Source organism: Anas acuta, chromosome 1 (assembly GCF_963932015.1).
Source record: "Anas acuta chromosome 1, bAnaAcu1.1, whole genome shotgun sequence".
Classification (NCBI taxonomy): domain Eukaryota; kingdom Metazoa; phylum Chordata; class Aves; order Anseriformes; family Anatidae; genus Anas; species Anas acuta.
The window spans coordinates 149,698,857-149,718,674 of NC_088979.1; the positions used below are offsets into that span (position 1 = coordinate 149,698,857).

At 40.5% G+C, this 19,818-nt stretch overlaps 1 long non-coding RNA gene across 1 annotated transcript in view; it reads left to right on the top strand.

Annotated features, from left to right (window-relative positions):
- LOC137850261 (uncharacterized) overlaps positions 1–19,818 on the top strand; it is a 70,242-nt gene that overhangs the window by 24,884 nt on the left and 25,540 nt on the right. Inside the window, exon 2 of the long non-coding RNA XR_011092410.1 lies at positions 12,626–12,774. This is a non-coding gene — a long non-coding RNA (uncharacterized lncRNA). The remainder of the gene's footprint in view (positions 1–12,625; positions 12,775–19,818) is intronic.

A 19,818-nucleotide genomic window follows, 5' to 3' on the forward strand; every position in this document is an offset into this window, starting at 1 on the left:
CAGCCAACTGGGAAATTAAATCACCCTTTCTGGGATAAGTCTACCTGGTGTGATGCCACACTAAGTGAAGATACCTAGGTGTGACCTGAAGCAGATAACCAGGAGCACAAGGAGCAGCCCAGTGTCTCCAGATCCCAAGCCAAAGACTCGCTCTCGTGCAGCATCACACCTGGATGTGGCCCTAGCACATCATGCTCAGAGTGGGGAGAAGGAGGCCCAAGCCCTTTAAGGTGATAAGCTAGTGGGAGACTTTAGGGATGCCCTCCTGTCTTTGAGCAGTAAAAACACCTTCCTGTGTGGTGTATTCCTCAGTTGCAGCAGCAAACACATACAGCATGTTTGTTTGGTCAACACAGTGGTTAGGAGAGAAGCAGTTGTCAGCCTGGTCACAGGAGAAGGGAGAAAGAAGACCTCTGAGCATCTGGGTCTTGAATGGAGAGGCAGATCTGGGAGCTGTGAGCAAATGAGCTGCTTGTGTGCTTCTTTTGCTTTCGTTAAAATAAGACTGTGTGTACACTTGTAGTAAACAGGATTGTAGCAGGGAAGGTGTCTGACTCATACTACCAGCTCCTCTGAAAAATAAACTTGCAGGGCTCCAAGTAACTTGCACATCTCTCAAACCAACATGTGATGTTACTAACCACAGATGGTGCAGAGAGGCAGTCATCTCCATTCCTTTCCTGTTCCAGGGAATAAGAGTTTTCTTCTGCCAGGCATGGGACCAGCTCTGCTGGCTCGGTCTCAGCTCCTTCCCTACATGCTGATTGAAGCAAAAGTGCTCTGTGATGCAGCAGATTCTGACTGCCACAGCTAATCTTGAAGTGGGAAGAGGTAGATTCACTGGGACATTGCAAACGAATTGGCTCACGACTGCTGCAAAGTTTTAGCATCAAGGTTCATATTAAAATGGCTTTTGGGGGTGTATTGATGTCAGGTATCCAAGCACTACTTCAAATCTTGGAAGCCTTGGGAGTGAAATGAAGATGTCCACCATTTCCAATAAACATGCATACACATTTTTTCTCACATACTCATGTGATATTCCTGCGTTCAGTTCAGTTCTTCTTCATGCTTTCATCTGCATCCTAAAAGCAGCAGTTCCAGTGGCAGGGTACTTCCCACTCTCAGGCAGGGAAGCAGGCTAGGTGCTGATGTTATGTGCTGAGTTACCCATGTACAGTCAAGCTAATTTAACCGCCTGAACCTGCAACTTCACTTAGTTGTGAGATCATCTGCTGGCACTATTTCTACAAGCCACAAAACCTGCCAGCTATAACATTCATCTTTCTTCTATGGACTTAAAAATAATAAACTTAAAGAAGATGAGTTAAGATTTCAATGCCCCTAAAATGGCATATTTAAATGTTTCCTATTTTAAATGAGGTATTCTTTTGGATCTGGGGAACTATAGGGAACTAGTTAATGTCTGAACTACACAGCCCCTGTTTGAAAACACCACAGATTAAATAACATAATGTTATTGATTTTTGCTGTTGTTGTTTACTGCTGTAAACATTGCTTTCCTCTGTATTTCTTGTTTCTTTTTTTTATCTAATAACATTTCTAAAGTCTTCCTGAAGTGTCAGCAAATAACAGTTGTATGTGAGTTTCTTCTTGGCGCAAAATCTTTCCCAGAACTTAGACAAACATCCTGGCTTTCCAAGCAGAAATTTTTGCCCCTTGGGCTTTGATCTTTGTCACTTTTAAGCCTTATCCAATCTTAAAAGCTTTGATACGTTTCTACACTAAGTCACAAAGGGATTTTATTACTGTTGAGCTCTGCAAGAAGTCTGTGGCTGAAGGCCCTATTTAAAAGTAAGTTCTGCTTTGTGCATGATATGCAGTGTTCAAGCATGAGATTGGAGTTTGAGTAAAAGCTGGATAGTGTCAGCTACATCTTTCACAAAGGCAGCTGCATTTCAGCAACTGATTAGATGCTATGACTAAGATATGTCACTACTAGAGTCACATGGAGGAGGCAATAATTAAATCTCTGGTGAAAGAGAAATACCTGGGCAGATCTGAGAACTCTGTTTAGCTACCAGGATGAGTAAAAAGAGTTAAGAAAGGTTTTGCTCCACATTTCTCCTACATTATCTGTTCTGCCCCTGAGGAAAAATAAAATAAAATAAAATAAAATAAAATAAAATAAAATAAAATAAAATAAAATAAAATAAAATAAAATAAAATAAAAATTAAAAAATATCTAGGCAGATGACAGGCGTAAGTATTTTCATACAAGGAGTAATTACAATTAAAATGGATATTCTGCACTATCCGTTTACTGATTTCAGGCCAAACAACGTTATCTTCACCTAAAAATGTTTCTAGATTATATTTACTCAGAGAAACCAGCAGACTTCCTTATGCCATGTGAAAATTTATATCAAAATGCATTCCCTTTCTGTCTTAGAGTAACTTGTTCTCCATGAAGGCCTGCTCCTGCAGATTTGCATGAATTGGCTTTGTAGGAATCAACAGGTTTGCATAGGAAAACAGTCAGCAGGGACGAACAGATCAGAGGGCAAAACATACATACTGAGAGGTATTGTGCAAATCACCCAAGAGTAAGGCATCAGCTCACAACAACTGATGTCATGATGCATGCCTGGTAAACCTTTGAGAATTAATAGTCAGCCTGGACTTCCTGAGCATCCTGAACAATGGGCCTTTCTTGTAAGGCTTCACCATTTTTAAAATTTGTTCATAGTACATATGCACCCCATTTAAATAGCTACCCTATTGTTGCTGTGTCACATTAAGAGAGTTTCCCCTGAACTGTGTACAGGAAGCCCTTGAGAGTTCACCCCTCTGGCCAGTGCTGAAAGTGGAGACAACTTATCTTTTGAGGCAGGATGAGAGATTGAAACCCTCCATCTCTTTTTCTTATCTTTGTAGTGGGTGAGGGGTCAGCTGTGGATACCATAGACCTGTCTCCTCCTGACTGCCACCATCTCACCCTCATCCCCTTCGGAGATCCCAAGGAGTCAGCAGCAGAGAGAAAAGATAGGTTCAGTATTTCCAGGATCCTGAATGATAATTAAACTTCCTAAATGGAAATTTAGAGACCCTTCGCAACATATTCTCAGCAAACAAAGATGCTTTAATGCACTGTGAGAACATGAGAAAATTTCTAGGCAAGCTATTTGATTATTGCTGCATCCCAGTTATTAATGAATGTTTGGAGTAGAGCCTGACCAACCACAGAGTAGAATCACTCAACCACTTTATAGCAACTAAATAATTTATAAAGCAACAATTTATACCATATGTCCAGAGAAAGCAACATTAGGAGGGGCCTCTAAATTGTTCATAGGGTTTAAACCATTTCTTTTAGAGCATGTCTAGTCTGCTTTCAAAATGTCCAGTTAAGAGTACTGCATAGTCTCAAAAGGCAACATCTTGGTTTCTATTTGACTACTCCTTAGCACTACTGGCTTTACTGTTAGAAAATGTTTCCTAATATTTAGTGTATTCCACATTTCTTTAGTGTTTTATGTTCTATTCTGAATAAAGTTTCTAGGTAAAAGAAGCCCAGAATGTTAATGTTGATAATTTTAGGGTATATCTATAGTGATATATGCAGTCACATGTATGCTCAATTTAGTTTGGTTGAATATAACACAGGCCTGATTAAAAAGCTGTATAGCTACATTAATGAGCTTCTGAATCCAAGCTTAGAAGCTCTCCTGAGAGGTGGTGGTATAGCCAGACTGGAGATGGCTTTTATTTGGTTGTTAGATCAAAGGTCCATTTAGTATGTATGATATCTGTGATACAGAAAAGAAGTGGATATCAGGGAGAGCTTCAGAGCAGGACGGCTATACTGTTACTTTGCCTGGTACTATTTCATCTACTGACTATTTCAAACTCAGGGACTACCCATTGAAATGCCTACCACTGAGAACGGAGTAATATCTAACTGATGTCTTGTGCCACCTCTACGCTCTGACTTTTGAACAGAAAGAACAAGCAAACAACCTCTCTTTTGCTATCCTGAAGCAATAAGCTTTAATAAACTGTGTATTTCCAGGGGACAGTTACTCAGATGAAAGCACGTCATCTTCCATTTCCTGCCTGCAACATCCATGAAGCATGCAGACCTACAAAGTCACACTCATGCACATTTCAGCAGAGGCTGGGGCAAATTCTCTAAATATGTACAGGTGAAATGACCATTTTGTATGATTTTGAGGCTTATCAGTTTGGATTTTTTTTTTTCAGAGGCAGCAGGGTTTTTTTTTTGAAAGACAAAACAAAACAAAAACCTAGAATTTATTTGAGCTGTTATAGCTTTAACTAGTCTGTCGTCCAAGGCTACCTTCAGTGGCATCAACAGAGTTGTAGAGCCTAAAAACAGAGCAGGACTTCACTACAGCTTTCTGTGAGGGATTTCCTGGCACTGTAATGCTTGTAGCATCTTCTACATATTTCAACCACAGAAATAATTCAGATTAATTAAAAAGCTGTTTCTTCGTGGTTCCCCCCTGTGCACATACTTCTGCTGTTTCATGAAGTCACCTGAGCCCCTCTGACTGTGCATTACAGTGCCCCGATTTTCTGAGGGCAGTTCTTGCCTGACTACAACAGCTGTGGAGGGCTCAGAGAGCATCTGGCAGATGATCAGAGGTGCTGATCTCTCCCTGCTGATGATGGGAGATCCAAGGCAATGAGCTGGAACTACATGCCTTTCAGATGGCTCAACATAGGTGAGATCAATCCCTGGGCATCCAAAATGTTCACTTAGTCTCTTCCTCTTCCCAGGATTGCCAAAGTACATTAGGTGGAGCTGGAAATGCACAGCATCAACCTCCCAAGATGGAGAACATGTGCCACGAAGTCTCATTCCCCCTCACCAGAGGGACGTTATTACTTGCTGTATCTCTAGACCTGGGGAGGGAGTATATTTTTTGTTGCTGTTCAAGCCAGCAAAAGAAGTTGGCTGTGCTGCAGAAACTGTCTGAGAGAGAATTTGATCCACTGAGGCCAGAAGAGAAAGGAGGTTTGGCAGGTGTGAGAGAGCAGTCATTTTAATTAGACAAAAACCTCTGGGAGATTTTTACACTGCATCTCCCTCAAGCATTTCCAATGCCAATGCTCACACAAGGTTGGCATCTGCCACACTATATGTTTAGAAGGAATGTTCACTGCTGATGTATTGGGGGTTCATGGTTCCAACGGGTTTTGTTGCAGCAAGCTGCTGACATGGGGTGGCCTGGCAGCAGGAGTGGCCTGGGAATATGTTTAACCTTTCTCTCAACCCTTTGCTGCCTTGGATAATTCTTCCACCTCATTTACTTCATCACATTAAGCATTCCCCACCCTAGCCCCATCCCCCCAAAAATGGAAGGAAAATAAAAAGAATACAGTATGAACAAGTTGCTGAAATTCAGTAGAATTTTCCCATTTCTTTTCACAGAGCATTTTTGTGTTCCTAGTCATCCTTACCTGAGAGCTTCCAATATTGGTAGGGATGGAGTTTGTAACAGTAATTAAACTCTTTGCACATGAACAGAAAGTAGAGATAGGCTGGATAGGCTGTCAGTGATATCAAACTGCTGTCTATTACCAGGCAAATGCATTGATTTGTATCATAAACTGTTTTTAGTGTTGTTTTTTGTTTTGGTTTGTTTTTTTTTTTTTTTTTTTTTTTTTTTTGTTAGTTAGTTTTTAAATTAAATCTACTTCTTTTATTATTTTTGTTTGTTTGTTTTGTTTTGTTTTCCTGGGATTTCATTTTTATCGTATTTTTTCACACCTGAGGAGGCTCTAGACATTGATCTTTTAGCCTCACACCTTGCAAGTCACCTAAGGTCATTAGCAATTACTCAGTCTTTAGATGCAGCTGCTGAGCTGGTCTCAAAGTGAACTGTGCAGAGTCATCATCAGATTTTTAATTCAAGCTCATCTGACTTCCTTAATCTGCCTTGCTGAATCAGATGCAAAGATACAACATTTTCTTCTGGCAGCAAGGAAAATGGTGGGGTGGGTTTTGAGTTGGAAGTGGCAGGAGGTGTGGGTGCAAGAACAGACAATAAGAGGATGCGATCGTGGATTTCTCAAAAATTTATGTAGCTGAGTGATTCATCTCACTTATAATTCATAAACACTAATCCTAAAAGATAAAAATTCAAACAAACATATTGCTAGAAACCGAAAGTCACACAGTAGTAGCAAAATTCACTTCAGGCTGCTAATTGGTAAACTAATGAACTCTTTCTGAACATAAAAGATACATTAGCCATCTATTAAAATATTAAGGAGAGAAGACAACCAAGTCAGAGATGGCATTTTGTCTTTATTGCCCACACACCAGAGACTACATATGCTTGAGAGTGTGGCAGAAGGAACCATGATATTGCCCTATTATAGGTTATAATGGAAAGGAAATTAGATATAAAGACATCTCTTGACTTAACAGTCAGAACAACATCATCAGCTGAAGAGCTTGAAATTCTAGAAAGAGTACATCTGAGTTTCTCCTCATCTCCTGAGAAGTTTGTAACGAATTTGTGGTCCAGGAGGGAATAGAGCCATCAGGACAAGCTGGCATTTGCTACCATCAGTGTGTTTCCCCGACTCTGAAGCTCTGCCAAGCCACAAATGCCATGTCACAATTTGCACAGTTAGCATCATTTTTACACTGTCTTGGCCTTTTTCTCACTAGGACTGGCAGGTGTAGCCACAATATGTGGGGTCTCATAGTGGCAGAGAACCTACAGCACTGCACTGCTGGACCACACCACAGGGCAGGAGCTTCAAAGGAGCCCTGCTGAAGATCATCCTGTGCAAGAGTGGCGTGGTGGTGTGGGCTGTTCTCATAAAAATGACCAGATTCAACACTGTATTTAGGTCTTTGTGAGTCAAAAGTTGAGAAAGTACTCATTTGTAAGAGCTCAAGGGGTTGTGATAACCTCTTGCGTATGGTAGAGCAGTCTGCGACACTGCCTTGATCATCTTCAGAGGCTTCCTTGCAGATGTGTATGAGAACTTAAAAAACAAACAAACAAACAAACAAACAAACAAAACATGTATGAGAACTGAAGATTCAAAAATATAAAGAGTGAGGTATTGGAGAAATGTATCTCTAGAGCTACAAGATTGCCATAAAATATTTTCCCGGGCAAGAAGTGAAAACCTGAGCAATTAATCAAAAACAACTAAGACTTTCATTTACTTGTTGGATTTTGAAATTTGATTTATAGAGCTATTGTTGTTGTTGTTGCCACTGTTTGGTTGTTTGAAACATACAGAACTTCAGAGTGTGACTGCAACCTCAGAAAACTCTGTTTGGTCACAACCAAGTATGGATCTTTGTAAAACCAATCATGTACCAGTGTTGCATAGCCATGACTGTCTGAACTGAACAACTGAACAACTGCTCTTCTGGGTGCTGCAGAGCTTCAATACACATGAAAGTGTTGACACCATGTTTAAGTGTTGTGTTGAGCTAGGACCTGAAACAATCAAAGTCAGTTGAAAAAAGGGCCCTATGGATAAAATCACGTGGGATGGCTGAGAAAGGTCTCCCTGTATTTCCCCATTCCACATGTTTCTAAATTATCTTCTGGTGGCTAGAGTACAGAAAAACCTCCAGCTGGGCACTCCAAATCAAGTGGGGGTGGAAGGAAGCCTTAAATTTAAGGAAAGCTTTTCTTGATTTGAAAGCCTCTGAGGACTCTTCTCTTTGGATGTTTGGAGGTTTCCTTTTGACTCCTTGAGGGTAATTCTCTGCAGGAATAGAAAGACCCTTCAGGGTTGTCTCTGGGCTTTTGTTCTTTTCAGAGACATCTTGTCCCTTGCTTGTTTGCCATTCAGACAGCAGCCTCCAGGGAAATGCTATAGACGGCAACAATGATCTGCAGGGAAATGCAAGGGTGAGAGCTTTCACAAGGAAAACACATATTCTGCTCTCTGCTTCTCTACAGCATCTTTGTGTGTTTCACATGTTTGTCAGGAGCAAAGTGGGGAAATAAGTTCTTTAAAAGTCTTAATTTGGTACAAATCTTTTGGACAAGAGTTTCCTGAATCTGAGAGGGCTTTGGTGAAACACTGGCTAGACAGGTGGGGAGGAAGGAACTCTTCCCATCTAAAATGGGAGTGAGCTGTGGAAGGCTATTAAAAATGAGTCCAATTCTGTCACACAAAGGACCAGACAGTATGTGACCATTGATGGGTGTTTAACAAGATAGGGCAATCCATTAAGATCAAGCTCCAAGACTGTTCTGTGAAAAGCCTCCCAAAATTTTACTGTATTGCAATCTTTATTCATAAAATCTGTAGTGCATCCTGAGTCACCTGGAGGCCTGGCATCTCCTCACTGGCAGTAGGATTTTGAAGTGCCTGCTCTCTGACTGCTCTGAGTGCTTTTCCTCTGAAATTCCCAGAGCTAGCAACCACTTGGCTGTGCAGCATTTCATGGGTGGGCAGCCTGGAGAAAAGGAAGTTGACAGGAAACCTGTTTTCCCTCAGACTGTGTTAGAAAATCAATACAGTCTCCTGACATGGTTTTATTTCATTGGATTGACAAAAACAAAAATAAAATCTTCCACTGAAAAAGTTCTGGCAGATTTTGGTGAAGGACACGAGAAAGAAGAGGTGTACATAAGGGCCATGAAAGGCCACTGGGCATTGGACTTGGCTATTATCCAACATGTGATAATACAAAATTAATAGAGAGTTGCTTACACTAAAAGAAAAAGACTCTTGTGGTCTGTATACTTAGCTGTAGGCAACTGCCCATGAAGGATTACTTCACTGGAGGCATTACATTTTTTATTATTTTTTTTTTCTGTCTGGGTCCACCTCTCCACAAAGGTTGTGCTAAGGTCAGGTTTTCTGTATCCTTGGGGAAGCTGGTGCTTCAGAACAGCCTGAGGAGTATCTAGGACAGCAGTTTGCAGCCTGCAGGCTGTGGTCCCCTGGGGCTTGCTGCTGTTTCTAAGGGACAAGTGAAAGGTGTCCCAGAATAGAAAGGTCAGTACACTCAAAGCAATTTTTCGGGAATCTGCAGCTCCGCTGGAAAACTGCAGGGAGCCAGAAGTTATCACTCCAGAAATAATCATGGAAATAAAGCATGGACTTAATTTTTGCACTGAGGCTTGTACATGTGAGCCCTGTGGCTCCAGCAAGTCTCATGTCTGAACCAGAGCTAGTCACTCCTTTCCACCACAAGCTTGTGCCCAATCCTCTATCAAATAGATCCGCGCATTCGTCTACGCCTCTGGCCACTTGGCTACACAGAGGCTGAGCATTTCAGTGCTCATTATTTACCTCAACAGAGCTTTCTGCCAGGGCTCTGCATCCACCAAATCCCAGTTTTTAAAAATCCTTCACACATCATCCTGAGCTGACTTTCTGCAAGGTGCACACTGAAGACCTAGCTGTCATGCTTGTGACTTGAGTATGAGCTGAGCTGATTGCTACAACTTCAGGAGTCAAGCATCCACAAAATGATCTTGAGCTCTTTAAAATTGCAAAATATCCCAATTACAGTCAGACTAGGGATCACAGAGTTATCGGGTATCCATTCTTGGATCAGGTCTCTCTAATGACCTCTGTGAAACTGATGAAAGTTTTGCCACTGGCCTCAGGGAAAGCAAAATTCATCTCTCAAGCATCTGCTCATGGGGAACACGACGTGCAACAGTTCAGCCAGGATATCGCCTAGACCAGTCTTACTGAGGCCTCAGATCAGCACTGTTATATAAATATTAAATAATAGCACTGAAAGAGAAGGAAAAAAATTATTCAGTTTGGACAGTAGCAATAAAACAAGTAGTAATACATTAAAGCTGAAAAAAAATTAAATTTACATTATTTAATTCTCTGTGTGATTTAAGTCAGTAAAGTGCTTAAGGATCCATTTTGCATGAAAAGTGCCATAAAAGCAGAGCTTTATTTTCTCTCATTTATCTTGGGTGTTAAGAAAAGTTTTCAGATGAAGCAAGTACTACCAAAAAGTGGAGACTTTTCCTGGTAGGAGAGCTTGCTAAGGAGGTGGAATATGAACAGGAATGGGTCCGTGCCTCCCCTGTGTAATGCAGGTGCACTAATGGCTACTCTGGTTATTGCATTTCCCAGAATGAGTGACAAGAGAGGAAAAACAACAACAAAGTAATACATTGGTTGTTTTTTTGTTTGTTTGTTTTGTTTTGTTTTGTTTTGTTTTGTTTGTTTGTTTTTGTTTTTGTTTTTGTTTGTTTTGTTTTTGTTTTTGTTTTCTGTGTACATTGCCTAGCTGGATGAAACCCTGATCTCTCAATTTACTACAACTTTGAAGTGCAATGATGTAAATAGTAAACGATAACGAATTCAGCTTGTCTCTGCCCTTCTCCTGCATAGTTTCTGATTCTGTGCTAAATTTATTTAAAATGGGGGTAAAAAAATTGTTCTGTCTAGGTGCTAATGATGAGCAAATGTTTCTGGCTAGAGCAATGTAGTGCAAGACTATCTTGCCATCAAACAGCTCCTTATCCCAAGGAGAAAATGGGCACTCACAATTGTGCCTAAGAAGGTCAGTCCATTTCTGAATGTTACAGACTAGTCTCTTTCTTTTATAATAAGGATAACCTTCCTCCTTTTCAATCAGAAATGGTTCTGAAACCCTACAGGACCTAACCATATTTGCAGTATATTATTCTGTCACTGGAGGGCTCTCTGTGAGACCCAACTCATGAACATCCCTGGTCTACAAGTGAGATGAAGCTGAAGCTCAAATGATGTAGAGTTTGTTATTGTTTTCTATCCCTACAGCTGTTTTTAACAGATAACTCCTTCTTAATACAGCCTGATATTTTTATATTCTCCACACTTTCATGAAAGATAGGAAGCTCACTGATTCATTAATGTTGAGCAGCTAAAAATACCTCCTGTTTTTGGTTTAGCAGCAATACTTCCTCCTCTGCATTAAAATGTGCAGGACAAAAACACAAGCTTCCAGCATACTTTTTAACTTCTCTATACTGGAGGCAATATTTGCTGTCAGTATGTTCCCTTCTAATGAGAAATTGTTAAAGTACATGAGTGTCTTTGAATCAAGCACTACTTTAAAGGCTTGAATCAATATAGTCAATACACAGCTAAAGGTAAAATATTATAGCTTTCGTAATGGTTAATAAGATGACACTGTATGTCTTGTTTATTTTTACTTCATTATTGGTATTTTTATTTGTGATTCTTTAGCATTACTAAACTTTAAACCAAGACCTGAATCAGGATCTGTCATTCTGGCTATTGTGAGGGTTTATAGTGGGAGACACTTTGCCTCACAGAGATGAGGAGTGGAGAGGAACCCTCAGAGTGCACAAGTGAGTGACTCAGCCTTACTTGGCTGACCGGTGGCAGACCATCTCCCAGATCTTTCTTTTGACTACATCAGCTGAGAGGACTGTGCTGGATATTTTCATAATTTTTCTTTTTCTTCTTAGGGGTCCCTCAATTCTCAATAAAAGATCACTAAAATCTCCTGAATTAGTTCTTCCTTTGTTGCTGTTGTTGTTGTTCTACTTTTTCTTAGCAATAATAATAATAATAATAATAATAATAATAATTAATAATAGTGACATTGAGCCCTAAATCAGAACATATAAAAGACGTACCTCAAATCATATTTTTGGACTTTCTTGTCCTGTACCTCTGTTGATTCTTTATCTGAGCAATGATTCCAGATAGCAATATGTCATCAACTCCTTGATATTCACAAAAGCCTCCATCTCTGTCTGGCTACTCTGATGGACAGAGATCTTGCCCTCTCTTCTGCTTCTGGCACAGTGGAGCTGTTCCCTTATGTAGCCTTGGCTGCTTCACCTTCTGTTTGCTCCTTTCTCACATTTCTCAGTTTTCCTTTCTTTCCCACCCTCTCATGCAACATCTTCACCTTTACAAATCAAGGATAATTGGGGCATTATTTGAGAAAGCTTGGGGATGTCATTCTCACTCTACCTGCCAAATGGCATGGCAGCTTCTCCAGGTAGCTCCCATCCAGCAGTGTGTATGACATGGGAGGCTAGGTGCATACAATTTAAGAGCAGAGAAATGAACTTCTAGGCTGTGATTTTTCCATAACTACTCCGTCTGCACAGAGCACATTCCAATCACAAGATACCATCTTTCATTTTAGAAAACTGCACTCCACACCTCAGGAAATTTCCTCTGAATGAAACACAAGAAAACATTTTCATTTCTTATTATAAATTAAATGAATTATAATTAATTGAGCAAATAGTTACCACTAATACAGCCTCCCTTCCTGCTGCCTGTGGTTGACCTCTGACTCTGGCTTTCCATTTTTCCTTACCTTGGGATTGTTCCTTCCTCACAACTAACTGCAGCTTTTCTCAGCCCATTCCTTTGCTGACCCAAACATTTTATCATCTCAGCAGCAGCTTCAGCTTTTATCTCTTTTCTCTCTTCCCTGGCTGAAAGGGATGACAGTGATAAGGAAGTATGTGAGAGGTCTGCAGATCTTTTTCTCCAGACCATGGCCCATAGAGTTATTACAAGAGGTTTCACAGTCATGTGGTTTCCAACAGGTTACCTGATGCTTACTGCGGGGTGCTGAGACCTGTAATCACCACTCCTAACTTGGTCTCTGCTGTCTCTTTTGTCTCTGATACCTGAGCAGACAAAGTGGGAAGATCCTCCTTTTCAACAGAGCTCCCAAGAGCTGGACATTGGGATAGATGTTCCCACCTCATCAATGACTGTGAGGAGCTTCTGGAAGCTGCCTGAGAGAAGCCTGGGAGTGACAGAGAGAAATAAGCAGAAAAGGAGGTAATGGAATTGCCTGGCAGTATTATTGTTCCTCTTTGGGTAAAAAACAGCTATGGAAAACCTGTCTTCTTACATGTTAAGATTTTTAAGCTCAACTCTAGAAAGGACTGTAGTTGTATTTGTCTTTTCAGCTGGAAAAGTAGGCATCCTTCAAGCCCTGCTCAGTCTTTCAATATCTTCTGGAGATTGTGTCATTTTGAAGTTTTTGAGTTTCCAAGAAGTACGGTCCCTCTGAGCTTTTCCTTCTCTCAAAATTGATTCCAAGACCTTTCAACTAAACTTCATCTGAAGTTTCTAGAACAAGTCGGCTTGAGGATAGGATGCAGTTATAAAATAAAATAAAATAAAATAAAATAAAATAAAATAAAATAAAATAAAATAAAATAAATAATAAAAAAACATGATAAACTACAAAGCAATTGAAAAAAACCTTTCAGGATGCCACATCAGTGAGGTTTACACCTATATGGAGACCCAGCCAGAGGCTGTGTCAGATATTAAAACTCCAATCAGATGTGCCACCTTTGCTCCCTGGCAAAAATCTTAGTGTCTTGAAAATAGCAAATGGTGAACAACAATAACAAAAACTAGTTTATTTTACTTTCTTCAGAGTAGTTATGGACAGAATCCATTCTGAGGAAAGAGAGAAATCTCGTTCAGAGACTTCTGTTAATTCCAAGCGAGCACATAAATCCAGTTTGGGGTTTTCTACCTCACATGGCACTTTTCTCCTGAGATTAGATATTGGTAAATCTTGAACTGGAGCTTTGTATCCGGCTCAAATAGATTTTTGCAGAAATGTAATTGAAGCCAGAGTACAGACACCCATGTGGGAAAGGAGACAGTATTAGAAATATAAATAAAAAATAAAAAGAATAAAGAAAATAAAAGCAACTAGATGATGAAAAAAAGCAGGGTATTATGGGATACTGGAATCACATGAGTGCACTAAATGATGGAACATGCCCCCCGCTCTCAAAATTAGCCGCTTCATTAGCAACGGCCCTGCTCAGTCAGGGAAGTTAATTAAAGTCTGCAGCCGGGCGTGTACAGAGAGAGCAGCCACAGCACAGAGAGGCTGCTGCTGCTCCGTGCAGGCTAGCAAATGAAAATTTGTCCTCTTGCACTTCCATGTCAAGAGCAGACGTGTTCATATACCCCCATTAAGGAGGAGGCAATCTGTTTCTGGGCCAGCGACCCCATCAAGGGAGGCATGTACTCCGCCACAGAGTGGATATCATTGATGCAAGGACATGTGCAATGCATGTATGAAGCTTCAGGTAATCCTTGTGCATGGCTGCAAGCCTGTTAAGGCACATGATATAACTACTAATTATCAAGATGTACAGATATGGCTAATTTCAGTGTTGTGGCAATTCCCCCAGTGTCAGTATTGTTACACCAAAAGGGAGAATTTAGCCCAGAACATCTCAGAAGATGGTGCCAAATAAGGCTCCACTGCTCACAGTAAACATTGTTTGAATTCATAACACCAGCTTTGAAGGAGAAAAAAGTCCAGAAAGTCAACCTGGTGCCAGGGGAAGCAGTGGGGCAGGACCGTGTGTCCCTGCTCATTAACAAGTGGCTTGTAAAATTGTACTCAGAATTAGTGACAATAGGGTTTAACCATAAATGAAGGATATGGACTGCTGATTTCAGGGAAATTGCCTGGTTGCTCAGCATCACGCCAGTGCTTTTCATAGCCATACATGGATATGCACAGTGAAGGTTTATTGAAAATTTTGGTTCCATTTTACGAAATGTTCAGTAAAAAAGCTCTGCCAGCATTTCTACTCACTGCCTCTCCAAAGGTCAGCAGAAGACCAGTAGCAGGCGACAGCACTACTCAGTGCTCTCTTCACTCTCAAGTGAGTAGTAGGGTTTTTTTTACCACCAAGTTACCTAGTCTACTCTGAGACTAAAAATCAAAGGACACTCCAGCTAATAGGAGCAGAAAAAAAAGAAAAAAGGTCTCCAAGATTATAAAACTACCTCAAAACATCTAAAGTGACTTATTGTAGAATTTGTAAAAATAAATAAATAATGCCGTCAGGGCTTTCAAGCTTTGACATACTTTGCTTGAGTGACTTCATAGAGCTCAACTGCAAGGGAATTTAAAAAAAAAAAAAGAAAAAATAAAAAAAGGCCAACAGCCTGTGATTTCTCAAGGGAATGCTCCAAAGCTGTCAGTGCAGGGCTACAACTGGCAGTGTGGCGTGTGCTGGCCATGCACAACTTAGAGTCCTGAATCACTGAGCCAGCAACGGACTCGCACAGACATCCATTTTTTTCTCACTCTCTTCTGTTTCCACTGAAAGCCACTTTCAGTCTTCAGACCAGCAATGAAATCAAGGGCTGGGCAAAACAGCACAGCAGCAGTCCTGGGTGAATTCAGCAAGCACTTTCCATTGAATGCTGACTTGTTTTCCCTGCCTTTTGTCTGTGTTTAAGATCAGAAATATTATAGCAAAGCAGTTTTGCCAGAATGAATGCTCATGAAAAATGAATGTTGAGACTGAATCTGCAAATATTCACTGAGAGTAAATTTCTCATTGTGCAAGCAATTGTAAAATTCATAATTTGCCCTGTATTTTGTTATATAAATTATACAATCAGGGCACAGTAACAATATGAAGAGAATTATGTATCTAACCAACATTGCATGCATTCCAAATATCCTCAACAAATTGCTTGTGAACAGTCTACAGGCTAAGAATTATTTGCTAGCAAAACGTATGAATCATTTCAAATAACAAATACATTTGAGGAAATCCTCAATCCAGACAGTCTGTAAACAGAAAGAGAGAGTAAAAACGGGGGGGAAAAAAATCTATTGTGCTTAACTCACTCAATCCAACTCTGTAATTGACCATTCATCTGATTAAAAAGCCGTCAAGGACAGGCTCTTGAGGATGGAGTACCTGGTGCAGATATCAGACTGTGACAAATCAACAGCTTCATTTGGACAATCACATGGAAAGCAACATGCTAAAAAGTAATTCTGATGTGAAGAGCTTCCTGTAGGGAGAGAATCGGAGATTTAGCAAAGATCTGTAAAAAGCAAAGATCAGGTTCTGCCTCCTCCATGGGGAAAGTAAGATGCGGTGGTGTAAGAAATCTTTGCAAAGAGTGGCCTTTTGTATCCAGCCTCAGCCTGTGCAAATCAGCTTTCATCTTCATGGAGACAGGGAGCTATTGTTTGAATCTCCATCCTTTAAAACTGTTGAAGTGCTTGGTGTTACCTGGTGACCTGGTGACTAGGCTAAGGGGGCAGGAGGTCTGAGCACTGCCTTCCTCTCTACTTTGCAACCACATCATTTCATCACTTGGTACCTTTTCTAGTGGCCCACTTGCCAAATCGTTTGTGACAGAAACTGGAATTTATCTGTGTAAGGGCTGTCTTTTTCTGGGGTGAAAAAGGGCGTGCACCAGGGGTGATTCTCACCCGAGCCTCCTGAGAGCAAGACAGAAAATGAACTTACTGTTTAGGTTGCTACAGTCAATGGACAGACAGAGAAACTCCCAGAAGACTCATCCCACCTTTCTGAAACATTTCTAGATTTCCTTTCTAGAATGGGCTGGGTCATCCCCTTGCTCTTGTCTTTCTATAGTATAGAGAGAACCCTTTCAACCACTTCAGTTTATGTGCTTCACATTCAGATAGCTAAAATCAGCTGAAGTGGATTCCTTTCCCTAGATTCACACAGAACCTTGCACAATGCAGCCCAGATCTGTGTTCAGACCTCTAGATGTAAGTGTAGTATGGACAATAGCTGATGAGAGAAAAAACTAATTAAAATTGCCCATGGGGACTGCCTTCTACTCTAGGTGTTCAAGGCTTTTAATGTAAAGAATAGGATGGCTGAATCTTCCCATCACATCAGTGAAGTAGATAATGACCCTTAAAATTCCCTCTAGCATGAAAATTCAGGCACAGAGACACAGAAAGTACAACAATAGAAACACAGGCTCTAATGCTATCTTCAAATCCCAACAGGCACACTGTTAGCATGGATACAATAAGACTGGATAATAAATCCAGGTAGATGAATGTCTTGTAAGAGGAAGAAAACCTCTTGAAGTAAGTTTGAATATGTATTCAGAAATGCTATTCCACAAGAAAGGAAAGGAAAAGAAATATGCTTTTGTGCTATTATGCTCACAGACTGGTGACTTTTGAAGGAACTTAGAAAACCCACGATGATGCATGGTTACTTAATTTCTATCTGCATGAGATGTGCAGAAGTCCTGTCATACAAAAATGCTGCAGTTCCTCCCTGAAACGAGCTCAGGTACCATCATGCAACCCTAAAGAGAGTGTGATGGTGTTCTCCTTTCTGGATCTTCCTGACATAATCCACTGCAAAGCAGGGATGCCTTCCAAGGGAGACAGAGACACCCAAGTCAGCACTGGACTTTGCTGTCAATGTCTATGGCCACCTTCCAAACCCCCATTCACAGATGTGGCCAGCTGCCAGATTTGGAGCCGTTACACCAGGGAGCTCACTATTAGCCACTCTGAGCTGAGCTTTTTCCTTCCTTTAAAGGACAATCCCACATTTCATGTCTGCAGTGCAAAATTACATCTGACATGTAATTTAAAACCCTAGATGCCTTGATATAAAGCCTTACTCCAGTAAATGGGATCAAACAGCAGGGCATTTCATTTGACAGAATGGATATTTCTAGTTTTAATATTACATTAGCTTTTCCTCTATGTGCCTCACATGGATTTTTCATTCTCGGGCAACAGTGCCTGACTGCTAACCAAAGCCCTAAGTCTGACACGGGGCTCCCCAGGAGCACACAGGTGTATCAACAATTCCCTCAGGGTCTGAGAAGGTTCCCAGGTAGGTAACAAAAACTCCCTGGTGTTGTTCACACTTTCCTTTACTTATTCCCGCTGAGAACTTTTGCAAGATGACAACCCATCCAAAAGCGCTGCACACTTTACTTGCATAATCCAACCTTGCCTGTGCCACTCCTGATTTTAAAGGATCAGGGTGACCTCATTGCTCAGAGGTGGTGTTAGATTAAAGCACTGATAAGCACAGCAGCTTAGCAGGCTGTCACGCTCAAACTATGACATCTTAGAAAGAGGCCTGCAGTATCATGTTGGGTCTGGGCCCCTGGTAACGCACTTGTGGTTCTTGAATCACAGCTGCTGTGCATCTTCCTAGTTCAGCGTATGGACAAATGTCAGTGTCTGCCTACACAGTAGTCTAGACAAAACCTCACTCTCTTGTTTTCCCTTGAGACCCCTGAGAATTTCATAGTCACAGGGAAAGTGTCTGGTAGAAAGTTCTTGTGGACTGAGTGCTAACATCACAGTGCTAGCAAATGCAAGGTTTTTTACTTGCCAGAAGGTGATTAGCTATAATATGAATAATACAATACCTGCCCTAGACACCCTGGATGAAAACTGCGAGTAATCACTCCAGCATGATGAAGTAAAGTGCTCTAGCTAAATACCTGAGTGCTACATAACAACAGTTTTTAATTAAAGTAACCAAATATATCTTTAATGTTGATTAAATGAACTGTAGATTTGAGAATTCTGTAACACACTTCAGACATCAGCTAAAGATTTCTCTTTGGTCAGAGACAAAGCATGGAAAACAGTATGACAAGTGAATTTCAGGAACACAATCACAGCTCAGACAAGTTGTTGGTTTTTGGTGTGTGGTTGTTTGTTTTTTTTTTTGGTTGGTTGGTTGTAGAATTGTGTGTTGTTTTTGTTTGTTTGTTTTTGTTTGTTTGTTTTGTTTGTTTGTTTGTTAATGAAAACCGTCACAGAAAATTTATGAGCCTCTCCAGCCAGGAGCAAAAGATCACCTCTGACAGAGAAACAGAGACCCAAATTCTGTGTAGACCTCCTTATGTTGCTAATGCTCTGCTGCTTGACACTGCCAGGAAGGAGGATCTTTGTGTTAATAAAACACTGCTCAAACAGAGCTGTACTGAGATGCCTCAGATAAGAGCTCACTGTCTCAGATCCTGTAACATGATTGATTGTAATAATTCGGTCATGTACTGGTTGTTGTTTTTCTGTCGATCAACCCTTGTTGCTGTACTTCAATGTCCAAAATGTTACAGAGTGTTTTCCATTGGGCTTTTTTATTCTTGACAAAGAGTAATGTCAAGAAAAATGACTCCTAACTGTTTCTGCCAGAAGAGGGAAAGAGAACAAAAAAATTAACACTTGCATATGTTGTCTGTGGCTTTATGGATGAATTTTATGCTCCAAGTGGGTAAAAACACTTCCTTCACTGTAAGGAATCCACAGGACCTATCTGTCTTGCCAACAGGTCACCAACTGATCTGAAAAATGAGCATCAGTTAAAATCTTTACAATAGGTTTCTTCAGATGATGCATCCTGCCTGCACAGAGCTCATCCTCCAGGTCCTGTCTGCTCTTGCACCCTTCTTGAAAAGCTTCATCTGCAATGACATTTACAGTGAATCAGGTTTACTTGAACATAACTCAGATTTCCCTTATGTGTCCTTGCATATTTTTCCTTTGCATCCTTGGACTGTCAGCTTCTCAGGGAGGCTGCTTTCTCTGTGATTACAGCCTCTGAGCCAGTGCTAAGGAGACAGTTAGGATTGTTTTTAAGCAACTACTTTATATATCTGAACAGTAAAGCATGTTTTTCACCTGACAAACTTTACCCTGGGTCCCAGATGTTCCTAGTATGTCTGTGGTGATACCTGTATCACAGCAGTCAGATGGATACTCAAACCCAACTAGCCAGCTTGTTTAGTGCTTCTACACTGTCTATTCAAGTTCTGAAAGTCTGGCATACCATAAATGCTACAGAAAAAAAAAAAAATCCAAATTAGTAATTTGTACTTTGTCTAATATCTTTGAATTGTTAACTGAATTTTTAAATAAATAATATAGTAATTATAAAAATTTTATTAATCGTTATTTCTTCAAAATTATTGAGGGAAAATGATCCATGGCAAAAACAGCAAATGACTTAAAATCTAGCATCCATCCAATTTGTTTTTACTATTATTTCTTTGTTCTTTTAGCTATGT